Raw genomic sequence first — 22777 nt, forward strand, 5'->3', positions numbered from 1 at the left:
TTCAGTGGTGTACTTTGCCTGTTGTAACGCCCTTCTTTTTTTTTTTTTTTAATGCTTGGATTATCGCTGGAGGGCCTGAGCGCGTAACAATTCAGGGCGAAAATTTAGATTCATCCTTCATCCTTTTCACCGTGGTATAAGTGTTCTTTTCGTATTCAAATATTACGATAAGGACTTCCTAATTTATTCCGCTGGTGCGATAATTTATACGAGGCTCGTACAGCCGTGTTCCGGCACACTTTCGAGATATACAACTCAAACAGAACTCGAATAGAACACCGCACCTTGTATTCTCACAGCAAACGTGTGCGTGGTTCGTTTTACTAAGATATAATAATACTGGTTCATTAAAAAAATGCACCTTTGCATAAAGACCTAGTACGTAGATAAATACAAGGATTTGTCGTATTCTCTCATAATTCTAGAGATCTTGGATAGTAACAAAGAAAGCTAAAGAACGGTGTAACAGCAACTTCGACAGCTAAGTGCACTCTAAACAAACAAACAAAAAAAAAGCTTTCTGTGTTAATCTTTTCGGCGAGGCCTGACTTTCCACGTATGTAACTCTTTTTAAAGAGATACGTTAACACTCTTTTGGTCTCACCCTCTCCGTCGAGACTATAATGCTCTCCATAGAGAGTTCACGGGTCTCTTTAAAGAGAGTCGTATACGTGGGAAGTGAGTACTCACAAAAAAAGAGTTAAAGTACTTTTTTTAGAGTGTACACACTAAGCGTTAGAAGCGTTTTAAGGACGTTATAAGCAGTCGGATGCATTTGTTTACAATAGGCCTAGCATGGGGCTCAGTTTCGCGAAAAAAAAATGCAAAAAGTGCTTCACTTCGACTTGCGAATTGGCTTAACATAATGACACAGCAAATTTGCTTTGCTAGAAATTGAGCACAAATGCATAGTCACCGAGTCGACTATCTCAAGCGAAGCTGGTCCTGCGCACACTTGCTGTAGTTCAGTAATCAACAGCAAAAATTGCCTTCGCTTTCCTATTGAACGAACCTTAGTCGTTAACACCGTGAGCTCTTCCCCTTCTATACACGTGATGCGAAGAAATAACATTACAATATTTCTGGAGTTACTGACAGCAAAAGTAAAGAAAAAGAAACGATCCCATCCAACGAAATCTCGCTCGCACACCTCTACACCGTTGAACGCGTTATCTCCGCATTAGGAGATGTAGCTCCTGAAATGAGCCATAGCTTTTACAGCCGTCTCCCATATCCTCGCGTGGCGTTCAGTTAATGGCAGGAGATAGCATTACCTCATCAGGCAGAGCGTATGTTTTTGAGTGCACGCGTATTATGCCCGCCCAATTTGACGATGAGGCCGTTTTCTTTTTCGTTCGTGTTCAGGAAACTTTCATTTCGAGAAGCCCGTTCTTGTCGTCGTATGTGCGCTCTCCGTGAGCCAGAGCTCGTTCTCGCGCAAGCTCCCGAGATAGCGCGAAAGGTAACCTGCGCTGATGACAGCAAAGCGCAGAAAGTGAGCGCAGTTTCACCGAGCTGGTGCCTTTCGGAATTTTGCGAGCACATCTGGACCGTAATGCGCTTCTAAATTTATTTCCGTCGTGGCTTTGAAATGCTCCATGCGTTTCATCTTGACAGTAGGTGATATTCAAACGCGAAATACTAAAACAAAAATAAGAGCAAGCCCTCCAAGTACATTTACCGGTGAAGAAACATTCTGGCAGAAAATGGCGGCTGTCATCCGTATTATTAGGCGCCTGATATGTTCGGCATAGATTTTTGGTATCGTTCCAGCGCTGTCATCGCGGCACGGCAACACTAGAATGGTGATGGGAACGGTGCTAACGATGTAAGCTGCCTTAAAAATATCAGCCATTTCAGTGTGCTGCGCCTTCAGTATCGCAGGCCTGCAGTACTAAGCACAACTCACCGTGTCAGAGAGCGTAAAAAGTAACTTTTAAAACTTGTTTAGGAGACATGGGAAGCACAGGCCGTTGTATTATCACGTCGGACGGGCTGTGTAGACAAAGACAAAAGGAAAAAGAAAAAAAAAATACTTTGCTCCATGCTGGCGACAAACTTCTTATGAATTGCAAGCTATAGACCTTGACCAAGAGATGGTTGTCAACCTTTTCCCCGTTTTTGTTTTCGTACTCATATATCAGCGCGTCCCGCCAAACTTGACGGGCTCCACAACAGTCCGCTTTAAAAACAACTTCATATTCCGCATTTTTTGGCTTTACTGCCACTGCATTCGAACTGAGCACATAGAGAGCTTGTGTGCCCACCAGCCTGTACCCTCTTCTCACAGTGTTAATAGACTCTAACCTTTCGCGAAAACAAAAAGAATGGAAAACAACGATAAAGTACCACCCAAGGGATTTATTTCATTAGGATCAACCGGCACTCTCGCTTTCTCAGGGGATTGCACCTACTGCGATAGGCGGATCCAAATCCCAGCTCGAAAACTTGTAGAACTTATGAGGTTCCAATGTAGCGGACTCTACGCAGATGATTCGAGGTATTAGGACTAGTTTCCAGATCCTCTTCGGCTGTGCCCATGCGGTGAAGAGGTTGCGAGAACTTGCATCGCGAAAACAGTTATTCCAAAGCAAACCAAGTACTGGACAAGTTTGGCGTTCGTCTCGTTAAGATGTATAAGAGCACGCGCAAATAATTACACGAGTGCGCTTCCGCTGGCCGCTGCTTCTGCTGCAACCAGTAGTCATGCAGCTATTTTGAAACAATACATAATCATGTACGTGTATGTCAATGCTTTGTGCTAGCGCAGTCTTCTTCACCTTCAACACGGCTTAAGACACTGTTCGCCTGACGCGCGCGCGCGCGCGCGCGCGTGTGTGTGTGTGTGTGTGTGTGTGTGCGTGTGCGTGTGCGTGTGCGTGTGCGTGTGTGTGTGTGTGTGTGTGTGTGTGTGTGTGTGTGTGTGTGTGTGTGTGTGTGTGTGTGTGTGTGTGTGTGTGCGTGCGCGCGCGCGCCCGTCCGTCCGTCCATTTGCTGGTCTTTCCCTCAGCACTGTCGATACAACCTTGTCTGTCTCTTCCTTCACCTTTAGCTCCCTCCTTTTCATCCTCCCCTTTTAGGGCTGTACAACTAGCGTCTTACGTTATTTCTACCGCATCTCTCTCTCTTTCTCTCTCTCTCTCTAATAAATGTAGCTTCAGGAAGGTGATGAACTTGCTCTTACGAACTATATCTTAAGTAAAGAGCCTTTTGCGAATACGGCACCTCTCCATTCATTCATTCATTCATTCATTCATTCATTCATTCATTCATTCATTCATTCATTCATTCATTTGTCTTTCTTTCTTTCTTTCTTTCTTTCTTTCTTTCTTTCTTTCTTTCTTTCTTTCTTTCTTTCTTTCTTTCTTTCTTTCTTTCTTTCTTTCTTTCTTTCTTTCCCAAGCTATTCGTCTTGCCTCTTCTTTGTGGCACCCTACAAAGCACAGGCGCGGCAGAATATCGGTAGCCCGCGGTGCCCGTCAAATTCCTACCTGTCGCCGACATTGATGAATTCTTCCGGTGGCGGCGCAGCCTTCAAATCTATATCGCCAGCCCTCTCCTCGATGGACTTCTTGCCGCCATGGGTCGCATAATGCCAACTCTTTTTTTTTTCTTTTTTTATGCTTCCAGTCAACGGCTATAACGATAAAAGCTGCCCGAGTGTCGCCTCCGAAGAGAGAAGAGGAAAAACCTGGGTCTGCTGTGTCTCTTCAGTGACAAGGCACCCAACCAGGGCTGCACTTGAGTTTGCTGTAGGTGGGTGGACAGTAATTGCTTCCGCAGGCCCACAACAATGGCGTATAGCTGGTGACAGTGATGGACGGACGCACAGTAGCTTTAGTAATGGCGGCTACTTACACTCGACGGCAGCACTTCTCGCGAATGAAGTGTTTGGGGTGCTCTTATCTGTCGATTAAGGTATGTGTCTATTTGTTTGATCTGCGAGTAATCTGGCTTCAGATTTATATAATGCGTGTGTTTGAAACCTTGGTGGTTAAACAAACGGAAAAGACCAATATTATCCCCGCATTTGCATTGTTTCGAAAAACAGAAAACCGCTGTTTCTTCCTGATAGTTGCGAGGGTCGGTGATGAATGGGGGGGATGTTAAAATCAACAACGCCAATTTGAACAGATTGCCTACGCGGTATTAATCAATGACTACTGGTGGTTACAGACAAGAAAGAGGGAATTCAGATACTGAGTTTACGGTACTTTTTCAACTATCAACCAAAACGGTAAACACGTCGGTAGCATTATAAGTGAGCGGACACCTGGACATTCCCCATTTAGTGTAATGCGCGCATTTCCATGCTAACCACTTCATTCGTCACATCGCGAAGTGCGTATTGAGGCGCTTGCGAACGACCTATAAAACATATTACTCGCTGTAAATGACGTCATAGTGCCGGAAAAAAGACGACGGGAAGTGGACTATGGACAGAACGTTATTTCAGAGAGCCAGGTATTTATACTGACTCCAAGAATATACAGAAATATACACCAGAGACGTGATTACACAACAAAGATTACCACTCCCGATGACCAGCGTTTTCTACATAGGCAGCTTCCCTTCCATTCTGAACGATTGACGGGGCACCGACGCAGTTAGCACCTTCTGTTGTTATCAAGTTTGCCTCGACAGCCAATCACCAACTATAGCCGAAAAATACCTAATCCACATAACGCGCTACTCCGCGCAATTGAGGACCTGGCCTCGTATTCAGTAAAATATACACAGACTACATAGCTCTTTGTAACGGCAGATAATTGTAACTGCCACCAACGGTAATTTTGTATACCAGCCAATAGAATGCAACTGTATGTCCAACGTCGTAATGAGTAATTTACGTAGATTTTCTTTCGTGAGATTTTCGATTGGTCAACCAGTTTTGCTAATGATATGTCCAGCGTTAGGACTGACCTAAATTTCCTCTGAAGAGTACTTCTAGCCAACGACGCTTTACGGCGAATCTGTTAGGGGTGAGTTAGTGTATCACTGCACCTGGGAATGTCCACAACCACCGGGCTGCCGCCCTATTCCTTCACCCTCACAATCCTCTTGGGAGACTGCGCTGACCAGCTCAGAGCCGCAGGAGCAGCGTCGGCTGATCCAGCGGGCACGTTGTGTGGCGCGAGCCAATGGGGCCCTGAACTAAGGGCTCCACCCAACGAGGATAATCCTTGAGGCCTTCACAAATAAAAGTTTTCTCTCTCTCGGCATTTCTGGTGTCTTTGTCCTTTCTATTCAGACAGCGCAAAATGTGTGCGCGTTTGAGAGTGGCTGGCAAGTGTGGCGCGATACGGTGCATAATTACTTCTCATACATTAGCACCCATAGACCTGTATATACTATACTTGTACCAAACACGTACAAAAGACAAAGAAGAAGTAAAAGACACACACAAAAATGAAAGGTGATATTACATCTGAAACATCAGTCTTCCCACAACACGTATACAAAACACTCTGAACACCAGCAGAAGCAAGGCCAACGAACTTCATGGTAAGCATATCTTGGATAGTTCTCATTCAGGGATGTTGATGAGCGCGTGCGCCAAGCTAGGCAAGAGCCAAGTATGTGTCCAAAAAGCTGAGCGCAAGCGCCAACACCGCCAAGGCGCTGATTTCATTTTTCGGCACTGTTTGCCATGGTGTTCAACAGCTTCGATGGCCAATCATCGCAGCAGGGATGAGTGCCAATATTTTATTTTGAGAGCACGGACCTTGTTTTTTTTTTTCAGTAGAACTGCAGGATACGCAAGCTCGACCGCGTGTTTTCACTCATGCACAGCTTCCAAACACCATTTGAAAGCACGCTTACGAAAGTGTAACTGTGTACCGCTTGGAGATATTTCAATGCCTGCAGTTGTGAGACTCAAGGTTTCGCCTCTAAAGAACAACGTATACGAGCGCACCCAATTTCTCGTCATATCAGCAGCAGGTGCCGTCTCTTGCCTGGGTGTGTTCGTGAAGGAAAAGCGAGCTCAGGCGTGCTGCTTCGTGCAGCCAACAATCAGTCACGCCTCGCCGGCCTAAAAGCGCCGTCACACCGTGCATTTCCATCTGTCACGCTCGGCGACAAGTGCGCGCGTCGCGTAATGCGAGCGTACGTGCTTCCACGCTTTGTAGCAATATTGTGTCAGTGTTTGCGCGTGTACTTTTGTACGTAGGTCGTTGTACATGACACAGCCTCTTCGGGAAATCGATGCTGGCTTTGTTTTCCTCTGCTGCCCGTTGACTAATGTACTTCAGATGCTAGAGATACCCGCGAGAAAATAGAATTCCCGATGGCTCCTGTAAGCATGCCTTAAAAGCTCCCATCTATAGGCCGCTATTGCGAGAATACCTATTGTTTCACCTTGACGGTGCCGACTCCCACGGTACGTGGGATGTGCCGAATTTTTTTAACAACTCGATGCAGCTCTTGGCAAACGTATCTGCTGTGTACCCCGGTTTGCTTCTGTTTAGTTCAAGTGGACAAAAGCTCTGAGTATAACTACAGAAACTATCTTTAGAAAACACTATTGAGAAGCAGACACTTTTGTGATGCCTTTGTAACAGATTGCTGCTGAACAGCCCATCCACTTTATCTGCAGTAATTTAACTGTAATTAAAGTTTTGCCACGGGCGATAGGAAGATGACGGAAGATGTTTTAAGGCCTATGTAGGAGTGGAAATCTCACAACTGAAGCTTTTGTAGAAGCACTTTTTCTAAAACTATCCCAGCCACTGGAACAATTCCCCGACTTTATATATATATATATATATATATATATATATATATATATATATATATATATATATATATATATATATATATATATATATATATATATATATATATATATATATATATATATATATATTATGAAGTCGCCATCACAATTTTAGAGACCACTAGATCCGAGAAAACTTTGAATTTCCCAGCAATTTGTCAGCGTATTCGGTCGAACTACACCGTGCATGTTGTTAGCACGTTTTGGAACATCCTGGAAATCTAAATTCCAGGCTGCCTTCCTAAGCAGTGGGAATATTAATCTTTTTCTTGTGTCTCGTGGTCCGCAAATTTCTGACACTGACCTTTTTTTTGCATCCTTTTGGTCCGATAAGAAAGTATGATCGCGAGTGATAAGAGGCGTGAATAAGAAAAGCAGAAACTGCGAAGGCTTGCACGTGCAACGCTCCAGGAAACACGTGCAAGCCCTCCCACCTTCTGTTACTTAGGGACACACTCTCGTTACATTGCGTTAATGGCTCATTACGCTCAAGGCCTCCGCAGCCAGCGATGGCCATCGAGTAAAGCGTCGCATATACAGGAATAGTATACATCTTATTTTTGCATTTTTACAGGATCAAATAGCTCCATCCTAAAGGCTGCACAAATCAACGCACGTGTGGAATATGCTTGACGCTTATACTTATGGTAACCTCGAGGCAGGCCCGTAGCAGGAATGTTTTTCGGGGGTGGGAGGGCACTTGCTGAAAGGCTTATTTGGGAAAAACGCTTATTTTCATTGTTTATTTTGGGTAAAACATCATGTATCAAAAATTTCGGGGGGGGGGGGGGGGGGGCTGGCTACGGGCCTGCCTCGAGGATGATCGTGTCAAGGCCAACGTCGACTTACTCTTCCGTGGCCTGTCGGCGTCGTTTTATACTGGCTTTAACGTTCTTCCTATTCGTCAAGTTGTTAGCCTTCACTAAGTGAAGAAGCTAAGAGAGAGAGAGAGAGAGGGATAACAAAACGAGAGAAAGGCAGGGAGGTTAACCAGAATTGTAGCATCCGGTTTGCTACCCTACACTAAGGGGAGGGGGAAAGGGAAAGAAAGATGGAAAGGACAGCGGAGAGAAGAGCAGGCGCGCTAAAAAAAAAAGATATAAACAAAAGGAAGCTGTAGAGCGGGAGTACTAAAGCCTATTCAATAGGCCACTGGCACGCAAAAAGTTCAGTAAGGCCTTAAATGATTTTCTCTGTGCAGACAGTTCGGGTCGGCATTCCAGCACTGACTGTTCCGACAGGGGTCTGTCATCAAGGCGGGCCAACACAGCAGCTAGCGACAGTCTGTGCGAGCTGTAGCGAGGGCAGCGACAAAGAACGTGGTCTATCGTTTCTTCGCTGTCACACTGGCTGCAAGCAGCACTCTCTGCCATGCCGATTCGGAAGGCAAAAGATTTGGTGAAAGCAACACCAAGCCACAGTCGACAAAGCACCGTTGCCTCGAGTCGAGAGTCCGGACGGAGGCCGAAGTCGACGACACGGGTCCAGTCTATGCAGTCGTGTGTGCTGTAAACTTGGTGTGTTCCACAAGGATTTTATGTCTCACGAGCAACTAGTGTTGGAAATTAGAGAACTGCTCCATCACCTCTTCGTGCAAGGACATGACATCACCTTTCAGTGGCTTCCAAGTCACTGCGGCATATTGGGCAACGAACATGCCGACGCAGCTGCTCGAACTGCACACGAAGACGGCGTACAATAATCCATCCCGTTATCAAAAATGGATGCTGCGATGAAAATTCGAGAGATTGCCAATGAAGAAGAAGCTAAGAAGGTTGCAGTTGCAGTGTGATAACACAAAAGCCTAGCCACTGTTCAAAAACGAGGTGGTGGTCTCCTCCTACGAAAACCACAAAAACACCGGCCTGTAACACGACAGGCTTTAGTTTTTTCTTTTGTTTGCTAAGTCTTGCCGTGATTGCCGGAGGAGCAGCGTGCGATAAGCAATGAACTGCCATATTATTTAATAACAATTGTTTCCCTTGCTCGAATTTTGTTAACAATGGGAAATTTTAAATTGAGGCCCAGACAGCAGAAGGAAAGAAAGCCCCTACAACCTCGGAAGCTTTGAAGGCAGGGAAATTTCGTCATATCTTTTCAAAGAAGCTAATTTAATCTGCAGCACCCTAAAATACTTAATCTCAGCCTCTGAGCACAGGAAGGTAATTAAGACGCGGGGAAATCACCGTGTTTTTTTTTTTTTTGTGAAAACAGGGCAGTGGCATGAGACGGGAAGTTCTTAAATAAAATCCACGACAGGGTAAAGCTGCTTCTTTTTATGCGGAGACATGAAAACAACATGTCAAGCAATAGTAGTTCATTCATCTAAATCATTCAGTTTATTTTCTTCACGCCGCTTTTCTGGTATTGGATGAGTGTGTGGTTGTTGCTGTCGTTGATTAAAAAGTACACAACAAAAAATAGCGATAAAGCAATAGCATATATGCATCAGAATAGAGAGAGTACTTTATCAGCTATAGCAAACAAGGTGCACAGCATATGGTTGCCATGATAGAAATCGGTGCCAGTGGTCAGCTGTTGGATGTCGAGAAAGAACAATTATACATATAACATTGCGACGATATCCTTGAACTCACGAGGAAAACATAGGAAATGGAGGACGTGTGGATATGTTATTTTCCTTGTATTATACTGCAGTTCACTTTCACGTAAAATAGCGCTGAAAGAAATAACGTGCTTTCTGGCTTAGGGAACTTCTTTTTCGCATAATGGGATAGAAAAGTTTACGTGAATTTCACGAAGGCCTGCGTCCCCATAATACAAACCATAACGAAGACAGCAAAAGTGTTCTTAGTCATACTGAATGACACGAATATAAGGGCCTAGGACGGGTTAAATCGTTAAATAAATCATACGGAAGAACAACCGTTGGATGCCAAACAAGTGCTCAAAGACGTCGCAGTCTCGCACAATGTAGAAGGGAACCATCAGCATATCTCACTCTCGATTTTATTTTTTTTTCTTCGCTTTCTAACTCGCGCTAGTTCACCACTGTCGTTTGCGGTGCAGCTTTTTTTTTCCTCATTTGCAATGTATTATATCGTAGTTGGGAAAGCAGTTCTGTTTCTGCAGTTTACAGCAACACACTGAAACAGCGCCGGAAAAAAGTTCATGTGTTCTCGTCCACGCCTGTGGAAATGTCGCCGCCCATAAATAAATGTTGCAAAGGGCGAGGAAAATATAAAGCCCACGCGCCAACAGTCTTTTTGTCACGGAAGTTTTGCGGAATGTTCTTAACCTTCGTTGCGTAGCCTCGAGTTTACGACACGTTTTCTTTTCTCCTACTTTTTTTCAAGTTACTAGCTCAAAAATGTCTGACGTGATTCTTCGTTTTTGTACAATACGCCTTTCCGCCTCACTCCCATAGAACTTACAAGTGCGCTCGTCCAAAATAAATATTTATTCTTACACATACTGAGCTTGAATGGGGCTCGCTCGGAAGACAAGATAGAGACATATTTACTCATGTTTGTAACAGAAAAGAAGCAGAATCTGACGATGTGGGTTTCAGAAGGGCCTTGTATCGTGAAGGGATGTTTGTTTAGAATACGTAGCCTTTCTCACTGCGTCCCGGTGTTAGATTTTGAGGAGATTCTTCTGTCAACCATTCATGCTGCTTATAACATCAAAAACTCGGAAGCAAGCTTATCTACGTCTTAAAACTATCTAGCGTGTTCGCGCAAAACACGTCGAACATCTGGATGAGCATTTTGTTTTATATCAAATGCCTTCCATTAGTAAAGCTGTAGCCCTGGAGGGAAAAAAAAAGAATACGCGGGACTGAATTATCGAAGCAGCGGCAAGTAAATTCTGAAGAAAGTTCAGGTGCTTCTGTAGCACACACACTTCAGCTCCGAAATACATCAGCCACAGTACGGCGGTGAACATTGAAACGCCATACCTGAGCACGTCGCCCTCACCAATTCTCGGCACAACTTCTAGAGAGCCGTAGCGGCATGCTTGAAGAACACCGCATGCGACATGCGTTAGAATGTACCGGTTTACGCAGTGGTACGGTATTTTTTTTTCTTCTTGAAAGTCTTAATGTTAAACTGAGTTATTGAACAATTTTATGTGTTGTCATCTCTTGCCCTGATTTAAGTTGGAGAGCTTTAAAGTGTTCAATAGCACCGGAATTTAATAGTGCCACGCCCACTTCTTGTCTTGTTTTGATGTATTCGGGTTTGACCGGCAGGGACGGTTATCAACGCTCGACGCTGTCCGCGAAGTAGTGTTCTAGAAGCGTCGCGATTTTAGTAGATCGGTTTGTTAAGATTTCGCCCCGCACGCGAATGTTCCTGCTTTGTCTAGAGATAACGCTGCCACCAGCGATATTGCTGGAAAGTTCGATAGCGCCTGTATAAAAGCCGACGCGCGTGACCGCTTGTCAGTTGATCGACGGACGACGCCCTGTTCGCCGCTATCATTGTACAGCGTGTATTGCTGTAGTTCTAGTTCTCATTTTCCCGGCCACAAGTTCGGCCCAAATAAACAGTTCCATTCTGCAAACGCCGACTGCTGTCTTCGTCGACGTCACGACCACGTGACATCTGGTGGAGGTGCTGCTTCATGATCCGGACGCCACCGCGGAGCGCTGACCCAAGCCCAAGCCGCGAAGAAGACGACTCTAAGGTCAACCCGGATCCTCGAACCAGCCGCCGGCAGAAGGGACTACAACCAGAGTACGGGCTCCTTCCCGAACACGCCAGGCAGCTGAAGACCGTCACATCTACCGCCGAGACGATGACAGACCAACTGCCACCTACAACGGTAGTGATGCAACAGCCAAGGGAGCCACCAACTTTCCGTGGATCGTCTTTTGAAGATCCAGAGAGCTGGCTGGAGACGTACGAGCGAGTCGCCGCCTTCAACCACTGGGACACTGAAGAGAAGCTGCGCCACGTCTACTTCTACTTAGAAGAGGCCGCGAAGACGTGGTTCGAGAACCATGAATCGAGCCTTCAATCCTGGGACCTCTTTCGGACGACGTTCCTCAATACCTTCGCGAGCATCGTCCGCAAGGAAAAGGCCGCTGCTTTGCTGGAGACCCGGGTGCAGCTGCCAAACGAAAACGTCACCATCTTCACGGAAGAGATGACTCGACTTTTCCGTCAGGCCGACGCTGCGATGGCGGAAGACAAAAAAGTTCGCCTGCTCATGCGGGGTGTCAAACAAGAACTTTTCGCGGGACTTGTCCGCAACCCGCCCACGACGGTCGCCGAATTCCTCACCGAGGCTACGACTATTGAAAAGACATTGGACATGCGGACGAAACAGTACAACCGCTCGCCGCTGTCTGCAACCTATTCCCAAGTGCACTCACTAGCCACCGACGACTTGCGCGAAACCATCCGAGCGATCGTGCGGGAGGAGTTGCGCAAGCTGTTACCTTCGCCGCAGCCTCAAGTGGATTCCATCGCAGACATTGTCCGCGAGGAAATCAAAGAGTCACTGGGTGTTCCTCAGCCGGCACCGCCGCAGCTTCAAGCAATGAGTTATGCTGCTGCAGCCCGACGCAACGCCCCCCCTCCTCGCCCGCGTCATGACGCCGCGCCGCCCCAGCAGTTCCACCGCCAGGCACCACCGCCGCCACCACCGACGCCATACCGCCCGCCAACCGGCCAGCGATACACGCCGAGGAAGACCGACGTTTGGCGCGCCCCCGACCATCGTCCCCTCTGCTACCACTGCGGAGAAGCTGGCCACACCTACCGCCGCTGCCAGTATCGACGGATGGGACTGCGTGGGTTCGCCATCGACGCGCCGCGTCCACAGCAGGGTGAACGACCACGTGACATCGCCGACTATCTGGCAGGAGCGCATTGGACCCCCCGAGGACCTTCCCGATCGCCGTCGCCAGGCCGCTACGCCTCTCCCCAACGCCGCCAGTACACTGGCCCGTTCCGGGGCCGGTCGCCTAGCCCGTATCCGGAAAACTAAGGGCAGCAACCGATGGAGGTGCGGTTGCTGTACGACGAAACATCGAAGATCCTCCGCCGCCGACGACGACGCCACGACGAAACCTTGAAGACATGACGCGAACCAGACACAGCACTGACGACGAAGCCTCGCGGACCGAAGTGGACCTGACAACGCAACGGGGAAGCAGCGGAATAAACCGACGTAGCCGTGACCCGACGCCACGACCTAACTGCAATGCAAGACGACGAACTAGCGACCTCGACGTTCTTATCGACTGCCACAACGTCACAGCTCTCGTCGACACCGGAGCCGACTATTCTGTCATCAGTGGACCGTTCGCCGCGAAGCTGAAGAAGGTTAAGACCGCTTGGGAAGGCCCCGAAATCCGCACCGCTGGAGGCCATCTGATAACGCCGATTGGTGTCTGCACGGCGAGAGTCACCATCAATAACCAGACTTATCCTGCGAGCTTTGTAATCCTACAAAACTGCTCCAGGCATGCAATACTTGGAATGGACTTCCTAAGTGAACACGGCGCCGTCATCGACCTGAGGTCCAAGTCGATAACACTAACCTCAGATAAAGCGCTCCCGCCCCGCGTGACGCCAGGGAACCATGCATTGAATGTGATAGAAGAGCAGGTGACCATTCCGCCGCGTTCCAGCGTCATTATTTCCGTCGGCACCGAAAAAGCTGAAGACATCGAAGGTGTCATCGAGAGCGATCAGCGTTTGCTGCTAGATCGTGACATTTGCGTCGCAAGGGGCATTTCTCGGTTGCATGAAGGAAAAGGAAGCGTGATGCTAACGAACTTCAGCCAGGAATACAGACACCTGAGCAAGGGCACGACGATTGCATACATCGAAGAAATCTCGGCCGTCAGCGATGCGTTTGCATTTTCGGATTCTGACGAAGCTACGACGACGATCCCTGAGCCACCCTTCGACGTAAACCCAAGTCTTCCCGCTCGCCAACAGCAACAGCTTCGACGCCTTCTGCAGGAATACAGGGACTGTTTCTCGTCGTCATCGCGGGTCCGACAAACGCCCCTTGCTAAGCACCGCATCATAACAGAAGAAAATGCTCGACCACACCGTCAGAGTCCCTACCGGGTTTCGACGCGGGAACGGGAGGCCGTTAAGAAACAAGTCGATGAAATGCTACACGACGACATCATCCAGCCGTCCAACAGCCCGTGGGCGTCTCCCGTGGTGTTAGTGAAGAAGAAGGATGGGACCCTACGTTTCTGCGTCGATTATCGTCGCCTGAACAAAATCACAAAGAAGGACGTGTACCCTCTCCCACGGATAGACGACACCCTGGATCGACTCCACAACGCGAATTACTTTTCGTCGATGGACCTCAAGACCGGCTACTGGCAAATTGAAGTCGACGAGAGAGACCGAGAAAAGACCGCCTTTATAACACCGGACGGCCTGTTCGAGTTCAAGGTCATGCCTTTCGGTCTTTGCTCGGCACCTGCGACTTTCCAACGAGTCATGGATACTGTATTAGCTGGCTTGAAGTGGCAGACTTGCCTTGTTTACTTGGACGACGTCGTTGTGTATTCCTCGAACTTCGACGAACACCTCCAGCGACTTCAATCCGTACTTCAAGCAATCAAGAACTCCGGGCTCACCCTGAAGCCAGAAAAGTGCCGCTTCGCGTACGAGGAGCTCTTGTTTTTGGGTCACGTGATCAGCAAGACTGGAGTGCTCCCAGACCCGCAGAAAACAGCTGCCATCGCCGCTTTCCCGCCACCCACCGACAAGAAGGCCGTGCGCCGATTTCTCGGCTTGTGCGCCTATTACAGACGCTTTGTCAAAGACTTTTCACGTATCGCCGAGCCACTAACGCAGCTCACGAAGACCGACGTCGAATTCAGGTGGCAAACAGCGCAAGTCGACGCATTTCATGAACTGAAACGACGCCTGCAGACACCTCCGATACTTGCGCATTTCGACGAATACGCCGATACGGAGATTCACACCGATGCAAGCAGCATAGGACTCGGCGCCGTCCTTGTGCAGCGGACGGGCGGACTGGAAAGGGTTATCAGTTATGCTAGCCGGTCGCTGTCTAAAGCAGAGGTGAACTATTCCACAACAGAAAAGGAGTGCCTCGCCATCATCTGGGCTACGTCAAAGTTTCGCCCCTACCTCTACGGCAGGCCCTTCAAAGTTGTGAGCGACCATCACGCCTTGTGTTGGCTAGCTAACTTGAAGGACCCTTCAGGTCGCCTCGCACGGTGGAGCCTAAGACTTCAAGAATTTGACGTTACTGTCGTGTACAAGTCCGGAAGGAAACACTCCGACGCCGACTGCTTGTCTCGTGCTCCCGTCGACCCACCAACGCCCGACGACCAGGATGATGACAGCTTCTTGGGAGCCATAAGTACCGAAGACTTCGCCGAACGACAGCGAGCCGACCCGGAACTGAAGGGTCTAGTGGAATACCTGGAGGGCAGGACCATCGTTGTCCCAAAAGTATTCAGGCGAGGATTGGCATCATTTTCCATGAAAAACAACGTCCTCGTAAAGAAGAACTTCACTCCGGCCCGAGCCAGCTACCTTATCGTTGTACCTTCGGGACTGCGACCAGAAATTTTGCATGCCCTGCACGACGACCCGACGGCTGGACACCTCGGACTTTCCCGAACGCTCGCACGAGTACAAGAAAGCGCGCAAATTTTTAACTAAATCTGTTTACTTCAGCTCCATCTTTCTGACATTAAAATTTTTCAACCACGTACAACGCCGCCGCGTTATAGTTATTTTCCAATCTAACTCAAACTTGTCCAGCTGTCATTTTTATCGTATACGGATGTACATCTTTCTTGCCATTTTGGTAACAAATTTAGAGCAGAGGATGTACCCTGCGACGAGAACAATGGCACCAAAGAAACGAGTGTTACAGGACGAGCGTTGAATTTGTTACTAGTGAGAAATGTTTGAGCTCTTTTACACAGCAAGCAAAAATTAAGATGAGACAATTTTATTGGGGTACCATTCGACCCTCAATAACAGCCAGTGCGAGATTTTCCACGAAATACTGAAACGTTACCGCAAGCGTGCCCCCGACAGCTGAACCAGCTCACGGGCATCGTTGAAGTGAAGAGCAGCGCAGCGCGCGTGCAGCGTATGCTTGTCACTGGCAGAGAGTTTAACACGGTGGCAAAACAAGGTGTCACAACATAGAGAACCACACTGCTGCTACCCGCGATACACGGGGCAGGTGTAGTTGGGTTATTTATGCATGACATCGCTCAACAGGTCGCCATTTGCATCGTCATCTGTGCTGTATACAGAGCTTCCTTCCTATAGGATATGAAATGCATGCGTGCTTTTTACGATCGATATCCCAGAAGGTGCGGTTTCTCCCAAGGGTTTGTACTTATTGATTATTGATCAATTGCTGCTTTTTTCTCCATTTTTCTCCTGTGGCTCTGTCAACCAAACCTTGTTACGTATTCATGCCAGTGTGGAAGGCCAAAAGCTTTTTCGTCAACATCTGCCTTGCATTTGTTTTGCCCTACGAAGACGCGCATATGCCAGAAAAAAAAAAAGATATGTCAATGTGGTGGTCCTGAGCCCCATCTACTTGTTGCGAGCAATTTTTTTATTTATTTCTGTATCAGCTAGATGTCTGTACAAACCCAAACGCTATTTTCCTAACACGCAATTATATCATACTGCAGATTATTCGAATGATAAAAATTTCGGTGATGCTTGCTCGTCGTGGCAATCACGTTTCGTGCTTACGCGGTTTTTGGGTTTACGAATGTATGGGCAAACCATACTTACGCACGCACATCGTCGCGGAGCTTTCTACACGCCGTGCTTGTCGTAATTTCTTAAATACAGTGTTTTATTATGTGATAAACAAAATAGATTTTACTGCGCGTTAACGTTGCATTTATTATTCTATACGCTGGTGTTTGTTCACTGTTTATACAGAAATGTTGCGTTTAGTCTGAAAGAACTGTTTGAAATTTGCCGATATACACAATCAACGATATTTCGTTTCGTGTCACTATTTACCGGCTGCTGTTCATACTAACCACGGTATATCGTACTACGTTGTAAGTTCAGATTCTATTAACCATTTCTATTAACCAGCGTGGCATTCAGTTCAGTTTGTGATAGATAAATGGGCATCTCATAGATTATTATGCCTTGCGTTTTATTAAAAGGTGTTGTTGCCAAGGGCGTAGCTCTATACGAAAAGCTAAAATAGCGTCAGAGGATGTCTTAAACTGTTTTCAAACAAGCTAGCGCAAAGGGAGAAAGACCAATCAATGCCGGTGTTTTGTACTCGACAGCCGCTGCCTAGACTTGCCTTCGACAGCTCGTGCGCTGGCCGCATGATGACCGGGGAGTGCAACAGCCGACTCTTGATTAAACAAGTGCACGAAAGTTCAAACGCGTACGTAGACATACTTGGTTCCACGCTTGTGTTTATGTATTCGTGAATCGAACGGGCGAGGGGAAGTGTCTGCCCCCGTGGTACAGGATTTTCCACTCAAACGATCAATGCGAGAGTTTGTGAACAAGCTGTGAGACTAAACTGCGGAGGTGAGGTCCATGTACGCGTATGAGGCTGTTTGCTTTCCGACGTTATTGAATACGGTCTTTCTTCGCGCGCAGCCTCTGATAGAAATCAATTTTGCTCATAGTGAAACCACTGGAGTGGCTTAGCGCTTTCTTCCAGGCCTCGCTCTTAGGATAATATTTGCCCCTTTTCGCGAGAAAACAAGGTGACTAGAATATCATATAAATTTGGTGAAGATTTGTTTCTAATTCACGCAATGGTGCAGAATAAAAACGATGACGAAACAAACATTACATGCGCTCTGCTAAAAACCTCGAGTAGGCCACGTTTCCTCCATGTTCCTCTCTGTCGCAGCAATCGTCTCAGGCTGCTTAAATTTGCTACGGGTGGATAAAATGTACTTGATTTTTTTTTTTTACGAAGGAACATACCATCGACGCCGACGCCGATGCCGACACCGGAATTTCTGCGAAACGAGCTCTTTAACGCTATCGCGCTAAAAAATAAACGTTGCTAGCGGTAGACGAAGATGAACTTGTCAATAAAGAATATGCGCAACGTAATCTAACCAACCATGGAGGTGTCAAGCAAGGAATTTGGTGCGTGTTAATATGTACAACGTACATGGATAGTATGATACTGTTTTCAGGAAGTGCTTACTTCTGCTGTTCCCTCTCCGAGCTCGAAGGTTTTCCTGTTATTTCACTCTATATCAATTCGGATAAGTGGATGCTCTACTTCGCTGAGATAACAAGCATCTCCTAGACCCACAAATAGAGTTTGAAAAAATTTAAGTTGCGCTACTTAAGGCTTCGGTGTCGCAGCATGGAGGCATAGCTATATACTTCTATGGAACTTTTTATGCTTCCTTTTATTTGATTGGTAAGAACCACTGTTTTTTGTGAGTGCTTCTGCTGACACTAACGCTGACACGACGAAATTGTTAATGGAGCTTGTTTTTGACCGCAGGGTTCATAAGAAATTCGTCACGCTGCGAGATTTCGTACGAGGTTCATGATGACTCTTTCATTTGGAAAAAAAAATGTGTCACTTATGTGCGAATGGACAAGGCGAAGCAAGGCTCGTACAACGTTAAGTGACCTTGGTGGCTTTCTTCTGTCCTTGTTTCTCTCTTGTAGAGAGGACTCACCAACAAGCACAACCATTCAATGGTTAAGCAGGAAGCCCTTTATTTTCCGGTCATACTGCAAACGAAGCAGCTTTTACGGTCCACGTAAAGCGCAGGAGCAAGCCAGTATTTAATGGGTACGATTACTCGTTGAGTACCACATTGATGATTACCATCGCCATTACGCCGTTACACGGACTAACTACGTTCTGAATCATCTCTAACTAAGGGGCCTTGTAGTTAGTTCTGTAATGAAGGCGTATTAGTGCTCACTATCTGCACTTAGGCTTTGGCAATACCAAGTAGGATCCTGCTCATTTCGAACGCAAGAACTGCCACAGATCTGGCCACATAGGTGTGCAGTGATATTGGTGTAATGACAGGATTCTCTGAAGGCCTATTACAGCCTTAGGGAAACTGGAGCTGATGTTTTAGTTGTTCGTACATTTTGTTTTATTTTGCCTGTCGCTATTCGCGGTCGTATCACTTGTTTGCTATCGTAGAAAAGGATCGTTTGGTGGTACGAATAATAATTGAAGAGAATTGGTTGGAAAGAATACCTATAATATACGGGGCCATACATTTTTGGCAGCGAAAACATTCTGCTTGTAAACCAGCTTGTGTTCTTTTCTACTCCCGGTGTTTAACGTACCCTAAGTACTGTGTTGCGCAAGACGATAAATCTAAGACTTTCCGTAAAACAGAAATGCGCACTTTTATCCAGCCGTATATAAACAATCATTCCGTTCCAGAATTTCATCACTGCACACTGACCTCATCCAATTTCACTGCTTACAGAAAGCAGCAGTCTGATTCGGAGAACTGAAACTGATAGCCACCTAAAGCGCTACCATGCACTCTAAACATTATGCGGGATAATTCTGTATACTATACTTAATATCCGTTCATCGAGTGCTTAACTCGGTATTGAGACACAAATCATGATTCGAAATTTTTCTATAAGTTAATATTAAAGGTATCTGATTAGACTGCGTACTCTTAAGCTTTTTACTACAGCCAAATCAACGGCACCTACTTCCAATATACTTGCAAGAACTCTTGCTCAATGTTACTAAAGTTACTTAGTGCTCCAAACATCACGTCATTAGGTAACTATCAAAGAAAGCAACGAACATTATGAGCGAGTTAATATTAGTTGGTATGCCATGAATCAAAACATAATTCAGTAGCATCACTAACCAAGAAGCAAACCTTCACAAAAATTTTGACCATTCTGAACCGTACAGGAAAGGACAGGGTGAGCCCACTGCGAATTTCTGGCCTGTGGAAACTTAATGTTGTGTAAAGCGTAGCAAGTAGCAAGCGACTGACAACTCCGGGAAATTCATTAAAGATTATTATCTCTCTCTCTCTCTCTCTTTAACACTTCGCGTGCAGTCTGGTCTTCGTATGCACGCAGAACTTGATGTAGTTACCTGGCGAACTACATTACCTTATATGCATCGCCGTTGCACTTAATCGCCTCTCGTGCGTCTATCTTCACGGCACAACACCCGGCTTATTTATTAATTAGTTTCTTCACTCTTCACAATGTATTACAATGTATCACAATGATGGTTAGCGCAAACGCAACACGGACGAAAAGAAGAAAAAGCGACGACACAAGTGCTATCTAACAACTGAATGTTTATTGGAAAAATCACAAATATATATGTCTAAGAAAGAGAAAGAACAACACACCCGAACATGCGCCAAAGATAATTGAGAGATAAAAACGCGTCTGCTAACAAAACTACGCATTTTCCAGGAAAGACACTTCCTCATCCATCAAAGTCATAGAAGGGCAGCTCACGCACGTGTCCTTTTATATCATCTCAAATGCCTCCGCGATTTCCCGAGTACGCTGGCCCTTGTGCCTAGTCACCACGACCGTTTTGTCCAGCTCACGTGCACAGCCGCATTGTCGGCAATGGAGGGCAAGGTGTGAAGACGGCGCACCCTTCAAAGAGCTAGAATGCTCTCTCAAAGGGACGTTGCGACACCTCCCGGTCTGTCCAATATAGGAACTACCGCAGGACAAGGGTATGGTGTACACAACGCCGCAGGCGCAGTCAACGAACCGTATGGCATGTTTCATAGAACACTCGCGATCTACTGAACTCGACTCTCTTTTTTGCACCTTTCTGTCAATAGAAGCGCACACGCCTCCGAGCTTCCTGCCGGCACGAAATACGACATTGATGTCGTAATGACTAGCCACCTTCGTTGACTGCGCCTGCGGCGTTGTGTACACCGTACCTTTGTCCTGCGGTAGTTCCTACATTGGACTGACCGGGAGGTGTCTCAACGTCCGTTTGAGAGAGCATGAGCTCTTTGGAGGGTGCGCAGTCTTCACACCTTGCCCTCCATTGCCGACAATGCGGCTGTGCTCCCGAGCTGGACAAAACGGTCGTGGTGACTAGGCACAAGAGCCAGCGTACTCGGGAAATCGCGGAGGTGTAGCGAGAGGGAGAGAAGACGTCAAGGCGGCCGGCGTCCAGCCCCCAGGAGCGTGAGCACGTTCTTAACTGCTCGCGCCTCGAGTTCTGAGCATACACTGCGGGAGAGGCGCGGCGCGTAAGCACTGGTAGGTCTCTTCGTATACCTCCCATAGGGACGCGTAATTCAAACGTTCTGCGACGCTTGCGCCGAGAGCGCCAAGAAAGCCGTTGAGTTACGGCCCTGGCGAGTGGAAGCGCTGTAATGGCGGCGATGACGCAGCGGTTACGTAACGATTGCGTTTTTACGTCGTCGGGGCAACAGTAACAACAGCCGCTCGCTTCTTCTCGCCCCCCTTCCCCCTCTTCCTCCCTCGCACTCCTCGCGGCGTTTTCTTTTTTTTTTTCGGGCGCGCTTGCTTTTTCTCCTCTCCCATGAGCGCTGGCCACCCACCTTGCGTTAACAAATGATGGCGAGTGATCGACACGAGTCTAGGCCACGCATACTGCAGTGGAACTGCCGTTCACTGCGTCGCCGACAAGCAGAGCTCGCAGCGATCCTTCCCCTGCGCGACTACGACGTCCTTGCTTTGCAGGAGACGTATGTTCGCGTGGAGGATGTTTCGCTGCCCGGCTACATCGGCTACAGCAGTTCCACGCAGTGTGCGCTCGCTGAGTGCAATAATGCGCCGTGCTGTGACACCGCCCACCCGCCCGGGAAGCCGCGCGCCGGTTTGTACATTCGTGACACACTCGCTCATGCGCTTGTCCCCACAGAACATCTATGCTGTGCGACGAGTGAGTGCGTTGCTGCCACGGTCCGTGTGGACGGCGTGGACACTTCTGTCGCGAGTGTTTATGTGCGCCCAGTCGTCGCGGCCAGCTGCGCGTTTGTGCCGCGCCTTGTCGCCGTGCTTGCGCGTGACCACGTACTGTGTGGAGACTTCAACGCGCACCACGTCAGCTGGGGTTGCCGTACCACGGATGCGCGCGGTAGGGACCTATGCGACGCGATCAGTTCGGTGGGACTCCTCGTACTAAACTCCGGAGAACCCACCTTCATCCGTCGCAGTGCGGCCTCGACAGTGATTGACCTGGCGCTGGTGTCAGAACGCTGCTCCTACGAGTGGAAACGCCACGCTGACACTGCTGGTTCTGATCACTACCCGATCACGCTCCTCCCGTGCCACCCCAGCCGTGGTGCTGTTCGTGAATACAGTGTTGTACGGTGGCCACTTTTCCGTGACCTGTGCGCGAGCGTGCAGAGCAGTGATGATTTCTTTTCGCGCATCGCGGACTGTGCTGAGCGTGCGACAACGCGCTGTGTTGTTCCCGCCGGCACACCCTGCCCTGACATCAAGCTGCTCAACCTCCGCGCAGTTCGCCAGCGAGCACAGCGGCGGGCGCTGCGCTCCTCGGCCCCCGGCGCATGGACAGAGTACAACCGACTCGACGCTGTGTGCCGGCGGCACGCCCAGCGGCTACGCGACCGCAGCTGGACGGGCGTCTGTTCCTCTCTGAGTGATCCACGAGGACGTCGCCGCGGCTGGCACATCATGCGCGTCCTGATAAACCCGAAAGTGTCGCGCTACCCAGTGCTCGCCATAGCCGTTGCGCAGGGCATCACTGAAAGGGAGCTTGCTGAACTGCTTGCCGCCTCTTTCGCGCCTCCTTCCCCTCCTAGAGCGGGGAGCGCTGGCGGTGTCACGACAAACGCCGCACCCCCGCTCCCTCCCGTGGATCCCATCACCTCAGCTGACATTCGCTCTCTCTGCAAGGAGGACTTCTCCCTCTACGAACTGGAACGGGTTCTCCTCAGAAAGCGCAAGCGCAGCGCTCCTGGAGCGGACAAAATCACTCATCAGCTGTTGAGAAACCTGGATGCCTCCCAGCGCCCACTCTTGTTGGATGCATTCAACAGAGTTTTCTCCAGTGCTG

Source organism: Rhipicephalus sanguineus, chromosome 6, assembly GCF_013339695.2.
Source record: "Rhipicephalus sanguineus isolate Rsan-2018 chromosome 6, BIME_Rsan_1.4, whole genome shotgun sequence".
NCBI lineage: Eukaryota > Metazoa > Arthropoda > Arachnida > Ixodida > Ixodidae > Rhipicephalus > Rhipicephalus sanguineus.